The sequence below is a fragment of the Myodes glareolus genome, chromosome 8, assembly GCF_982192425.1.
Source record: "Myodes glareolus chromosome 8, mMyoGla1.1, whole genome shotgun sequence".
NCBI classification, from domain to species: Eukaryota; Metazoa; Chordata; class Mammalia; order Rodentia; family Cricetidae; genus Myodes; species Myodes glareolus.
In genome coordinates, this window is record NC_142033.1 from 22,990,016 (window position 1) to 23,004,895 (window position 14,880).

Consider the following 14,880-nt stretch of genomic DNA (forward strand, 5'->3'; position numbering starts at 1 on the left):
CAAGAGAAGGCACTCAAAGTCTTATTTCATAAATATGTCTCTTTCTACTGTATATTAATATATCTTCACTTATTTATTTATTCACTTATATATTTATTATTCTCATAGTAAGGATAAGTATCTTCTTTTATATCCATATCACATAGAATTATAGACTCATTACTATGTCCTCATGTAATCTGGTAAGTCCTTATGTAAATTCACCTTCTTGATTGTAACTCTAATGCATTCATCTTGATGGTCAGAGTTTAAACAATGAATTGGGATGCAGGATAACCCAGCATTTGATTCTGGCAGTCCTTCATATCCACCACATCACAAAGATGTCCATGTCACCTTGAACCCATTTTACTAATGATTGTCAATAAACTGAGTGCAAAAGTCCAAAGCACTCAAGCATCATTCTAGTTTGTTATGATTATCTTGTCTTTCTGTATTGGCTCTGGAAACCACAACGTTCACTGTTATAACTCCAAGATTGAGGGAGCTGTCTAATTTTTATTAGAATTATATCTTTGTGAAAATAAGCCAATAGGCCAATGAGTTCTTCAATGTGTCTAAGATGTTTATATAAATACTTGTAGTTGGTCAATTAATATGGAATGGGTAACTATAATGTTAAAGGAAAATAGTTTTTAAGAAAAAATTTAAACAGCATTGACATTTTCAAATCTTTATTATTTGTTTTGTTTCATATTTTTACATCCTAATACAAGTTAGCTTCAAATTTATTATTTTATTGCCCTCCATGCCTAAGTTCTGACATTAGAGGGTATATACCAATATACCTAGCCTAATTCATTGTCAGTTTCTGTCAACCTTCCCCAGTACCTTTATTCCTTTTTTGCTTGTTTTTGAATTTACATAAAACCTTTTTATTTTGAATACATTTTAATTAAATATAATTATTTCAACTACTTCCTTCCCTTCCTCCATCCAGGACCAAGTCTCCCCTTCAAATTTCTCCCATGTCTCACATTTATTCTGAAATTGGTAGCTTAATTCTCTTTTATCATTTGTACTTACACAGATATAATATTTCAGATACATACAAATGTTTGTTATATATTTAATGAATATGTAAATACACATATAACACACATGACATAACCCTGGCCAGTAATAAATAGTTTAAGAATGCTTTTGGACTTTGATATCTTCAGGTTAAATATCAGTTGTTCTTATTGAATACATATTATATAATTATAAGTCATATTATAAATAATAATATAAATTAAAGAATGTTTTACTGAGATACAATGGAATATTAGATGATTATAAGCAAATCATTCTATTTATTTTAATCTTGTTCCTTTATTTATAGGATTCAGTTACAAATTTCTATGAGCATTAAATTCATTAATATGAAAACAAAATGTAAATAATTTCAATAAAGCAATAAAACAGTCCTTTCATTTTGATGGAACAGTGATGAAAATATTTGGGAAATATTGCAAGATTGCTTTAATTTCCTGTATGAAACTAGAAGGATATGCTTATATTTCTCAGTCCTGGAGTCTACAAGGCAAAGTCAAGGTGAAAGCAGGGTGCTTATCTCGTAAGGTCTCTCTTCCTTGTGCAGAGCTTCACAAAGAGACTCATCTAGGCTTTCCTGTATACTCCTTATGAAACTTATGCAGTTTCTTCCCCTTCTATTTAGTTCAGTCCTATTGAATGAATATTCAGTAACTACTACCTTATATAGGCCTATCCCTTTTAAAGATCTATGTCAAAAGACAATTGTTCAGGGTTTTAGAAATTAAACAAATTTTGGAGGGAAATTGTGTAATCCCTAACATCACTGGATGATACATACTTGTTTTAAAATAAGTTCAGTTTAAAAACCTTAATGAATCATGCTCAGTTTGCTTTTTTTTTTTAAAGTCTCATGTTTGGGCTAAAACAAAGGAAGAAACTAATACAGAATCATATAGCTTACTCTCAAGCAATTTTTTTTCTGATTATTTCATTTATTTATTCAATATTTAATAATGTTAAAAATCATGTCATTTAAAACTATGCATATGTGTGTATTTCTGTTTATAGGCATTAAGACATGAATGCTGATGCCCACAGGGAGCAAAGCAACAAGGTTCCCATGAAACTCATGCTGTTAGATGTAAGTGGTTGTGAGTCACTCAGTGTGTGTGCTGGGAGCTGAACTTCCTTCAGTTGTCAGAGAAGTATATTGTCTTTAGTGCTGAACCATGTCTCAAACCATAGCAATCTTCCCAAACCACGCAGAATAATTATTACTAAATATTCTAAACATATTTTTATTATGATATTTTCTTAAAAATTTGTATACAGAATAGAAATTGTAAACTTACTTCCTTAAATATTATCTTATAGGACTTAAATGACAAGCAATGCTGTGAGTAACTGTACATGTCAAATAACCTCTGAAGACAGCTATTCTATGTATTTTTAAAGTAAAATTTGTGTTGAGTTTAAATCAGTGGTGTATGGACTAAATCACAGTATTATCCGAAGCAAGCAAATAAAAATATAAAAGTTTAAAGATTCAATTCAAAATAGTACAAAAGAAACAGAGGAGGACTACAAACATTGTATTTCGACACAGTAAAATTTCAGAGTTTAACTGAATTTCCATATTTCTTTCCTCTATCCCATGGGAGAACTGTGTTTGTGGAACTTAATCAAGTCTAGGAATAGCTTTTGGGTAGGGAAAGGGAAGTAAGAGTTTTGGGGAAGGAGGTTTGGTGAGGACTAGAGGCAAGTAATCAGCACAAAATACACAAAACTGGGGGAATTCAGAGAAACAATGCCTACAGTGTTTTGCTACAAACATGTTACAAGAAGCCATGTCATTGTAATCCTAGCATTATTCTGCTTTCTTTTATTTTTTAATGAAATGGGATGCCAAATTGTCTACAAGCAGTCTAATTCAAGATAAACAACAGGAGACCCACATAAGTCTTTGCAAAAGAAATTACACATACAGTGTGTTGCCCTAATGTTTCAATTCCTGCAGAACTTCAGAGGGATGTTGGAAACATGGCATTGCTACAAAGAATAATCCAAATATCTAGAAAGACTTGCCACACCACAGTACACACCAGAGTCACAAATCTAGGTAGCATAAAAAAAGGTTCTCAAAACACAGATATTTGACTCTTGTGTTTGTGCTATTTATACACTAAAGGGAACAACTTTTTAAGAAATATAACTTTGAGAATAGCAGCAAATAGTCTTACAAGTTCTGCTTATTGTTTGTATCAAAAAATAGATCATATGGCCACAGGATTATCTAACCATGTTCGAGTCAACAAGATAGAGATACCCTTTAAAAGGGCAATAAAGATAAACTCCACTCTGAGCTCATATGCCCCTTGGTTTATATGCTCTCTACAGGATTATTATAGCTTACTTTAGACAGGCTACAGTCTAAAGAGAGGCATAGATCCTTTACCTAATACACTGCTTTAAAATTTAATAGCAGTTCTTGCCAACATCAGACTTGAGTTAAATAATAAACAAAAAGATTGAATAGCAGCTTTACTGGCTTCAGAGTGATGATGAAATTCCAGGCCCAGAAGGCTACGACTAGAAATTGGAGATTTTTGAGGGATGACTCTGGATTGCCTGCTTTCTTTATGTCAGCCTTACTTAGTTCCTTTCATGGATATGCTTATCAATTAATTAGTAAATGTTTAAAGTGCATAATGAATATGTTTTATGTTATCTAAGTTCTAAATGCGTCACATGTAGAAACAGAGGCAAAATCTCTGTGTCTTCTCCAGAAGTAGAGGGGTGGGAAATAAAGGAAATTCAAATAATTTCACTTAGCTTTAATTTATGGTAGCTCAGTTTTCAAATAAAAGGGTATATTTTATTTTCTTCTAAAGAACAAAAAGTAATATATTTATGAATAATGATGAAATTTATCATAATTCTTAATTAGAATTTTTAACTTAACATTTGTGAAGTTAATCTCTTACATTGGCATATATATATGCTTTCCAGATTTAATGCTTAATTACTTTAATATGGAGTTAAATTTTATCCTCAAAGAAATGCTTTAAAATACAGAAAAGTCTGTACGTCTTGTACAGTCTGTACAAAAATCCAGATGGGAGTGCTGAATTATATAATTCATCAGGTATGTTTACCAGGCGAGCAAAGTGATTATCGTGAAACTAAGTGCTCATTAAAAATTGAGAAGAGTAAAGAGAATAAATAAATGATTCAGGTGAATAAGCATGAACACAGATTCATGAATGAATAAAAAGACAATTGAAGTAGTTTAGTTTTTCCATGAAAAGTTAAAAAGTAAATTAATGTTCTATTATATATGAAATAACTCTAAATATATACACTTATGAAATTTTGCTTTTAAGTACTTTACATTTTACTCTGAAATATTAATATACTAGTTAGGTTATCAGATTGATATCTAACAACACACAATTTATAGTTTGCTATAAAAGTACTTAAATGCTTTTAAAGTACTTAAATTTGAGTTTATAAGTAAAATGCTTCATTTTTGGCTCTGTGAATTCCCAAAATCTAAGTTATCTAGGCCATAATTTCTCTTAGTACACAATAGCTAATTTCTTACACGTAGATGTTGTTGGAAAAGGCATTCAGAAAGATCATATGCCATATTTAAGAGGCACACATTCAAGTATGTGTCTCAGTAGATGCTTGTGTCTGGTAGAAATACAGAGATATGGTTTCTTTATTCTCAGGGCATCAGTTATAGTAAACAATAGCAGACCATTGGCAATAATTAGGGAAAATTATATTAAGAAAAGATGAAATTGATGTTTAGACTAGAGTGATGGAAATAATTTTGCTCTTCAAGGATGCTATTAAATTGCTGATCAGATTAGTACTGGAGTTCTGTTTGCCAACTTTATGAATTAAGATAAATATTTTGGGGTGTTTTGGCTATTCTAAAGTAAGATTTTTTTTATCATTATTCTTGTTTTGTGTTGGTCAAGGTTCTCTAGAGAAAAAAAGCCTAAGGGATTCAGAATGAAGTTTTACTGTCACACATTGATTAACCCAGTATGGAAGCCGATAAAGCAGATGATCTATAGGGTAATGATCCACATAGGAAGTTGGTTAATATTCCAGTCTGATTCTGAAACCCAAGACACAGGAATACTGACGGCCAAAAGCATAGCCCATGGGTAAGTTAAGAATATTACACTTGAAAGCTTACTCTGAACACAGGGAATTTAGCCTCCTTTTTTATTTGATGAGTAGTCACATAAACACTTATTTTATTTTGTCCATCAATACAAATACTAAAACAGCCTTCTGGAGGCAGTCTAATAGATACATACAAAAGCAATCTTTAGAAAGATATGCATATTTTCAATGATTCAGCCCTGTTATAATATAAAATCAACTAGGATAATTTTAAAGCAGAATGTTATAGGATGTGTTTCAATTATAAAAATTTTCCAGCTAATATTTTATTTACAAGGAAAATCAGAAAATACTCAAGTAAAAAATACATATGACTAAATCACATTATTTTTAAAGTAATTTCTTAAAACACAGCTTTGTTTCTGGTAGTCACATCTTAATCAAAGATCCCACCTAAAAAAAAGTTTTCTCCTTGGATGTCCTCAGTTTTTTGATTCATCAGTGATTTCGTCCCCGAGAAGGATTACTTGTTTTGCTGATTTTTAATCCCTTTATTGACATGTTCTCTCCACATTTGAGACTAGTTCTCATACATTCCAGCAGATCTCTACTCCTACCTTGACACTGTCCTGGCAGATCGATAAGATTTGTGTAGAGACAAATTTTTCCTCAAATAAAGGTAAGTTATTATTAGCATATTGTATTTGCCCCTGTATCATTATGGGAAAAATGAAATACATCCAAGGGAATACCTTTGATTGCGTTTTAATACTCAGCTATAAGATCATGTTTTGCAATCATGAAAGAACATGTATCTTTAATCAATTCGTTATATATGGGAGGGGTGGTTTTCTCAAGGGTACATTTTCCCTGGAGATCCCTTATTCATCTGTCATACTGAGTATATTATTTTACTGTTTGCCCTTTCAATTTCCTCATGGCACACAACAAAGAGAATATTGTTTGGAAAGATGTAAAACATGAGAAAATAAAAGTTTTTATTGTTGTTTGTTCTGGGATAATGACACTATAACTTCAGATATTCCTGTATTCTTGTCCAAGAAATTAGAAAATGGGAACTAGTAAGGTTAATAGTAAGCTGAGTTTTCATTGGTGTTTTTAATTTTAATCTATTGACATTAATCCCCTGGAGTTGGCAAACAAAGAACATCCTGACATTAGTTAAGTGTGTTTTGCATTCACAGATATTGCATCTGCAGTTAGAAAATTTTTGGAAAAAGTGAATCTATACAGAATATTAGGGACTATTTTTCTTGCCATTGTTCCATAAATAACGTGATACTGCAATTATTTGTATAAAACTTGAACTGTAGTATTATCATCTAAATATAATTTAAGCTCACCATAGTGAGTTTTTGGGTGTCAAATGATAAGCTGGATATTCTTCCCAACTGTCATGTGGGTTCAAAGATTCAAACTCAGGCTGTCAGGCTTGGTGGCAGGCAGTTTAACCACTGAGCAATCTTGTTGGCCCATTATAAAAGGTATCAAATATTTCCAGACTTTAGTTTTAGGGACTTAGAAGGGTGGCAAATGTGGAACCATCTGTGTACAAGTACTGGATTGATTTGTGACCTATTCATAATTTAAAATGGGTTTCATATATCTATCTACATTCATATTTATATGCAGTTAAATAGTGTATAGATATTATGTTATAAACTTAAGGAGTCCTTCAACTTTAAAATATATAAAGCTCAGGAGTTTATTTGTTTAAGCAATATATAAAATATAAAATGGATATCCACCTTGAATAGAAACACATCATCCTGGATAAATTGGAGTAGCCTACTTTAAAGAAAAATGTACAATAACAAACAAAGTCATTTAACTACCTTTCTTGTTTTCTTCCTTTTCTTATTTAATTCCTTTTATGAAGGCAAATATTAACTTTTTATTTTCAAGATATTTCAAATATGTGAATGTTTTCTTTCACTCTCTATTTTCCCTTTTGTTAAAAATACTGACATTGGACTATATATTCAGTTTTTAATTCTAGTTTTTGTTTTGTATTACATAATTTTTGTTTCTATTTTTCTCCTGCAATTTATCTCACATACCCTCTCTTGTTCTTTTTGAAGCTCTTGGTATTTGGGGCACCAATTCATGTGCTTTTTTTTTCCTAGGGAAAACTATTCTACCACTCTTGGAATTCTTTATTTTCATTTAGTTATTTATGTGGAATTGGGGCCTCCTTGGAATTTTCTCTTTCTCCATTAGTAATGAAATCTAACTTTCAAAGAACCTTGTATTAAAAAAGTATATATAGCATCCAATTAAAATTTTAATATATTTGGATTGTACAGCTAATAACAATAGCAACAATCGCGTAGATTGACACCTTCGACTAACAGTTGTCCTCCGAAAGCTGTCATCTTTTAAAACTTAAATTCTGTGCATTTTTAACTTTAACTTTTTTTGTGGAATGCTGAATTTAAAAAAAAACTCATATTCTTCTCTCATACATTATATTCCAACCACAGTTTCCCCTCCCTCCACTATTCCATCTCAGTTCCCAATACCCCCTCCCACAAACCATTCCACCTCCATTTCCACTTAAAAGTAATAAGGCCTCCTAAGGATATCTGCAGAGGAAGACATAACCAGATATGAGAATACTGGGCACAAACTCCCATACCAAGGATGAACAAGAAGACAGCCAATTAGTAGATAAAGAGTCCCAAGTGCAGTCAAAAGAGGCACAGACATCCCTACTTAACTTTCACTGTTGGGAGTCCCACTAGAATCCCAAGCTAAACAACCATAAAGGATATGCAGAGGCTTAGCTCAGTTCCTCACAGGGCCAGTGTTTGTCTCTCCAGTCTTTGTGAGCCCCCATAAGTTCTGTTTAGTGAGATCTGTTCTCCAGTGTCCTTGAGCCCGCTAAACTTTTGTGGCTCCTGCAATACTTCCTCCCGTCTTCTACAGGAGTCCTCTGGATCAGTCTTGTGTTTGGCTATGGGTCTCTGCATCTGTTACCATCAGTTGTTGGATGACACCCATCTGATTACAGTTGGGTTAGGCACAGATCTATGCATACAGCCGAATATCTTTAAGAATTATTTCCCGAGTGCCTGGTTTCTAGTGATCAATGTATTGGCTCCCTCAATCAAGATATCTCTTTCCTTGCTCTTCTCTATCCTTCCCCTATTTCAACCATACCATCGCCTCATGTTATCCTGCTCCCTCCACTTCTCCCCTCACCAGCCCTCTCTTCTCTCCACCCTTCTCACAGTTTTCTCAGGAGATCCTGTCTAATTCCCCTTCCCCGGGGATGCATGTATGTGTCTCTTAGGGTTCTCCTTGTTACCTAGATCCTCTGGGGTTGTGGACTTTGAGACAGGTTATCCTTTGCTTTAGGTCTAATATTCACTTATGAGTAAGTTCATATCATATTTGTCAGGATGACGGGAGGGAGTGGGAAGTGGGATATGTATGTAAACTGAGAAAAGATTGTTTTAAAAATAAATTTAAGCCCTTTCCGGCGGTGACGACCTCCCTACAATAACATGCCTCTCGGAAAGGATCTCCATCCCTCTCCAGAGGATGAAAGGAGGAAACACAAGAAAAAGCACCTGGTGCAGAGCCTCAATTCCTACTTTATGAATGTGAAGTGCCCAGGATGCCATACAATCACCACGGTCTTTAACCATGCACAGTCTTGAGCGTCTGCTGTTCCGCTGTCCTCTGTCAGCCTACAGGCGGGAAAGCAAGACTGACAGAAGGATGCTCCTTCAGGAGGAAGCAGCACTGAATAGCACCTGATTTGAGATGAGTGGGAACCATCCCAATAAACACATTTTGGATTAAATAAATAAATAATAAATAAATTTGATTAAAAATAAATTATAATTTAATTTTTAAAAGAATAATTTCATTGGTTTTTTGTTGTTGTTTGTGTTTTGGTCTCCCAAGGTCTCTAGGATATCCTCCTTCTGGTTCCTGGCCATTTAGGCACTGCCAGAAATGGGCTCCAGCATGTCTTACAGGCATGACATGTAGGTTGAAGGTTTGGCAGTGGGGTTAATGTCAGTCCTACTGCTAGAACCCCTGCCTGATTATAGAACATGGCAAGTCGAGTCTCCCTATCTCCCATTACTAGGGGTCTTGTTAAGGTCACTCTCTCATATATTCCAGGCAGGGGTATGAGGAAGGGAGAGAGGGAGAGAAAGAAAGATAAAGAGAGAGAGAACTTGGATAGATGACAGGAATTGGGAGACATTGAAAGGCAGTTGATGCAGAATTGCAGAGGGCAGTGGAAACTTCCTGGTAAATCTATGCATTTTAAATCCCATGACTTGTCCTAGGTTGTGGGATTTCCCTCTATATGCTGTGAATACTATTGGTGAATAAAGGAACTGCCTTGGCTTGTGGTTAGGGTAGAGTAAAGCTAGGCAGGGAAAACTAAACTGATTGCTGGGAGAAAGGAGGCGGAGTCAGAAAGAAGCCATGTGGCTCCTCCAGAAACAGACACAGGAATATTACCCAGTAAGCCACAGCATTGTGGTGATACACATATTAATGGAGATGGGTTAAATAAAGATGTTAGAGTTAGCCAATAAGAAGCTAGAGCTAATGGGCCAAGCAGTGATTTAATTAATAGAGTTTCTGTGTGGTTATTTTAGGGCTGAGCAGCCAGGAACAAATAAACATCCTCGTTACTACAGTCCTATATCCAGGAAATGACTACTCTGTCATTAAGACTTCAACATTCTATTGTGCAGTTTATAACTTTTGTGTAATTGACTTTTCCTCTACTAGTTCCTTAGTGCTATGAGAGGCAATTGTCTGTTGTGAGGCTCGGAAGTTTATTAGCATGATTGTGCTCACAAAGCCATATTCACCAAATGCCAGTCCATTATTGATCACTAGTGACTTAACTATCCTAAACTGACACCAAAGCATAAGTTGAGGAGTTAAAAATGAACTATGATGGCAGTCTTTTCAGACTATTGGAAAGTGTTTAAAACTTTCTCATTGATTTTATTAAAACCGATATACTCTGGCGTTTTACTACAATGACCACTTATTTGTTCCTGTGTGTTTTCCTATGTATTTTCAGATGACATGCAAGAAGAAAGCATTTAAGTATGCTAAACTTTATATCTCTATACTAATCTAATGGATTTTTAAATTTTTCAATGTTAAATAAAAGATTTCTTATCTTGTTATACTTTATTGCAAGTTTGTTGTATGTGACTATTGAGAGCAAGTAATATCAACCTTAGACAAATCATATTGACCTTTCTTGATTCAACTCAACCATTGAAATCTTTCACTTTCAAATTTTCTTATATGTGGCATGTAGTTTTGTTTGAGAGACTTTCACTAATGTTTTATATACATTTTATTTATGTTCCAAAGTAATTATTAGATACATTATAGAGAAATAATTTCAGATTCTATATTGAGCACAAAAATGAGGAGTTAAGAATGGGTGGAAGTAATTATTTTAAGTAATTATTTTAGTAGTTGTCAGGTACAAATACGAAGGGCAGGAGAAAGAATTTTCAGCATGTGCAAAAAGATTCTGAATTCCTAATTAACATTAAAGCTGCCTCAGCAGAAAATGAGTATTAATATTCCCCAGGATAATTGGTAACCTTTGTAATATAATTTCTCGTCTCCTCTCCTTTCTCTCATTTTCTCTGTTCTTGCAAGTGTGGTGTTTCCCTTGGCTGAAGGAAAAACCACAGCAGTTTCTGCCGTTGCCCTCCTCTCCCATTGAGCATCATCATCATTTATTATGTACTTACTACAGACCACACTGAAAACATTTAATAAGTTTATTCTATTTAACCTTTATCACAAATCTATGAGATAAATTGCGTTTCATTTTACTTTGTACACATAATTTTATGTTTTATAAGCTATGCTAAAGATATTTGTGTATGCCTTTCTTTCTACATTGTATATTTGTAACTTATAACTGACACTTTCAACTCATTTCAACATACCTGATGGTGTGTCCAAAACATCAGTTAAACCTATATGAATTATGTATGGTTAAATAAATTATGTGGGGATAATTGATGGCCACAATACTTCATTGCTTTGCCCACAAGGAAATATTGGGAAGAAATAAGCACTCTTCTCTATTACTTAACTTCTCAAAGCCTATTCTATTTAAAATTTCATGAAGTGAAGAAAACCATGCATAGGTATGTGGTTGATTGTAACATCTATTTGTTCCAATTTTAAGTTCATTATTAACAGATAATATTGATCATCAAGCACAATTTCCATATTAAATATTGTTTTGAAAAATTACAAAGTCTATAAGTATTAAGTAGATCAGCAGTCAGAACAGAAAATACTGTCCGATCAGATGGAACACAATCTCTAGTATTTAGGTGTTGTTATTCTTTTCATCTGGCTATTCTGGGACTGTTTCAAATCTCACAGTAGAGAGAAAAAAATCAAGCATGTAGATAGGGTGTGGATATAAATTCTGTTCCCTATCTTAGAAGCTAAGTTGATGGCTGCTGGGAGAAGAAGAGTGATTTTGACCCTTGGCATGAAAGTCACCTCCACTGGACGATAACACATCTGTCAGTATATGGACAAAGTGGGTTACTTAAGAAGGACACAAAGTTGGGTGTGTAGAAAAGGTTGTGAATCTCAGAGGTGTTTGTGGAGACAGGTGAATACAAATAAAATATATTTTATAAAATTCACAAAACACTAATATATAAAAAACCACAAAGGATGACTAAATTATAGGGAGTGGTTATTTATTACACCTAGCTATAGCTAGGCACGAAGCAATGGCATTAAGAAATGTGTACATATGAAGAAAAATGTCTCATATATTGAAGAAATAAAGAAATCACCACAGCATAAGAGATGGAGTAGAAAGAGGGAGATGTGCAGGAAGCACACGTTATAAGCACAGGTTACAAGGCAAACAGTTCATTACACTGAGTTTCGATTTACAACCAAAAAGATTATAAACTTTCAGACTTTCCAACATGAGAATGATATAATAGGATGAAAATGTCTAACTATCTTTCTCTGAGTTACTTTGGAATGAATTTTTTGATTTTTTTGTCACATGTATAAGGTAACATATACGAAAATAAGATAGCCTAGAAAATGAATACATTTGGTACTTGGGGCTACTTACTCAACCCCTATACTCCATTCTGAATTAGACACAACCTGCTGTGAAAATGAACTGAGTGTGCGACCGGTAACTAAAGAGCCGATTTTGCTCCTGCTACAGCAATAAGGACAGTCAATCATTAATGTATGAAATCTCAAAGTAAAAGCAGGCAGTGTGGAAGATAGAAATGGGTAGTATGGAAGTCAGGAGACAGGCTGAAGCATGTTTTCTACCAAAATTTGCCAATCAGTGTTGGCCTTTCTTCTGGTCTGCTTCTCATGCCAGAGGATAATTCACGACTTTCTCACCTGTCATTTCTTTCCAGAAGTAAAGGGCTCTAGTGTTGCTCAGTCATGTCATCTCATGGAAAACTGTGGTCAGAGTGTTTTTAAATGATCTCATTTCAGTTGAAACTGGAATTGCACTACACTAAATATGTGTAAAATATCTTCACAAAAAAATAGGCTCTGATTTAATATCGCAGCAGAAGTTTATAGCTTATAACTTTATATCCAGAAAAGCAGAGGAACAGAACAATTAGATTCAACTGAAATTGATGCCATTTGCGAAATGATGCAACTCCCAGTTTCCCTAGAAGTTTCCACCCAGTGTTTTATGTCTTTTCCAGTGTGAGGTCTCATCCAGTGAGGAGCTGTTTAGAAGGGCAGAACTTTAGGCTGTACTCCAGACCTATTTGTTGAAATTTACTCTATAAAAATCCCCATATGATTATTTATTTATTTATTTAAAATTGAGGATCATTGATTGGAAACCAAGTAGAACTTTCATTACTGAGAGATGTTCGAAAGAGTTTTGCATCATAAACAAAACAATCCTGCTAAAAGCAGGAGACTTCACTGAGTGACTTGAATAGTTGATGACATTTCAAAGCAACACCGACAGAAGAGTATGACAAACAAATTTCCAAGCCTTGTTTTGAAACCTGTGTATTGTTTCACACATGTGGCGTAATAATTTGATTAGTAAGTCTTACTTTCTGTTGGTACATAATGAAAATCTTACAATATCTCTACACAGAGGACATTGAATCATAATCTTGACATCAATCTGCATAGGATAAAACAGACACAGGAAAAGAGATTACATGAATGCATTTTAACTAAACTACAAATAAGATGATTAAATACTAACAAAAGAAAGGTCCTTTTCTGACAAATATTGTAAGATTTTGTAGAAGACAATTAAAAAAATCTCCAGTGCATGTCGAGTATTATTGGATAAATAGTACCTTTGCTGGGTTTCTATAAGGGACATTTATATTTCAGTCAAGAAAAATGATTATCTTTTTAAATGGAAGCATGCGTATTATTTGGACAAAATCATGATGTGTGGAAAACCTACTAGGAAACAGACATAATTTATAAAGAGTACAAAATTGGAGGAATCACGTATTTGAATAATGTGAGGAACTCATTTAGATTTTAAATGACTAAATCTGAATCTATATTTAACACTTTTAATATGCCAAGATGCTGAAACTTCTTGAAGTCATGGACCCTGGGGGAAACCTGTTTTTCTTTTAAATTAACATGGGCCATTCACCCCTTCTCAAGAGAAGCCTGGTGCAACAGATGTTAATTAACACAGAGTCCTACAACAGGATAACATGTAGAAAGTAAGAAATCTTGGAATGCTCAGCCCTAAAGTAAGATACCTATGTCATACCTCTATTCTTAGTGCTCAGACATCTGTGTGGAATAGAAGGCAAACACATTTTAAGAGTCAGGATTGATGGAATGACTGACTTCAAGTGGACAACATTTTTCACAGAGAACAGGGAAAGGCACATACAAACTTACAGGCACTGTGATAGTTCCCTCATGACCTACACAAGCTCAAGTCAAACAAAATCCTGGCATGAAGTGAAACACATTTTAAGCATAGGTGTGTGTCAATACTGAATGAATAAAAAAAGTGGTTGTATAAAAAGGCAAACATCTTAGCATGCCCCTGAGTGATGATCTAAACAAAGACATCTATAGTGTGCAGGATCTATATCCAGTTCATTGATCTAGCTAGGAAACACAAAGGTGTTTAGTTTGAGACTTTGTGATGTTCTCATGAGCAGAAGTGAGAGCAAATGAAGCCATACATTATTGTAACTTCATACATTTTTGCTGTATGAAATTATCTAGAATACATTTCTAAAGATATGAAGGGATCTATATGTACCCTCTTCCTCCTCATACTGAGGCACTAAGAAAAATCCCAATAGTTTGGAAAAAAAGAAACAGAGACTGTGTTCATCTTTCTTTGTCTTCAGAGAACCTATAAAGTAGAGCCACTTTTTATTAGTCACAAGTGCTAGAAGCGTTGTCTGTCTTTCTGCTTCTTTCAATAAGTATTCCAACATGTGAGATTTTGTGATTTGACTTCTCAGCAATTCAAATAATATTCTTTATGTTATAGATAGATAAAAATTAATTTCTATGGAAATATTTCTTGTCTCAAATTCTTTCTTTTAATTTAATATTGAATGGTTAAAATGCACCATACTGATAAAGAATAAAAGGAAACTATAAAAGGTTTAATTTACATGAATTTCAATTTCACTTGCTTTAAAATATACTATGCACACAAACTAAAGTCACTAAGTATGTCTACATAATTAA

At 33.8% G+C, this 14,880-nt stretch overlaps 1 pseudogene; it reads left to right on the plus strand.

The window, feature by feature from the left end:
- The first annotated feature begins 8,651 nt into the window (after window positions 1-8,651).
- LOC146893809 (small ribosomal subunit protein eS27 pseudogene) lies at window positions 8,652-8,896 on the plus strand (annotated as a pseudogene).
- The last annotated feature ends 5,984 nt before the right edge of the window (window positions 8,897-14,880 follow it).